This window comes from Lipotes vexillifer, unplaced genomic scaffold (assembly GCF_000442215.2).
Source record: "Lipotes vexillifer unplaced genomic scaffold, Lipotes_vexillifer_v1.1 scaffold299, whole genome shotgun sequence".
Lineage (NCBI taxonomy): Eukaryota > Metazoa > Chordata > Mammalia > Artiodactyla > Lipotidae > Lipotes > Lipotes vexillifer.
In genome coordinates this window covers 2,801,309-2,801,522 of record NW_006784347.1, presented here as the reverse complement: position 1 = coordinate 2,801,522, position 214 = coordinate 2,801,309, and positions in this window count along the sequence as shown.

Genomic DNA, 214 nt, shown 5'->3' with positions numbered 1-214 from the left:
CCGGCCGCGGCTGCCGCTTTGTTGTGCGTCCCGGGCCGAGGAAGGAGAAGTGGGAGGAGGGGGGAGCTCGGCGTCCCGCTCCCTCCGCGGCTCATGGCGACGACGCTCGGCACATCCGGGACCCTCCGGCCGTGGCGGCCGCGGCGCCGGCTGCTCGGGCCCCAGCCCCGGCCGCTGTGGTGACTGCGCCGCGCCTCGCCGTCGCCCCCGCCCC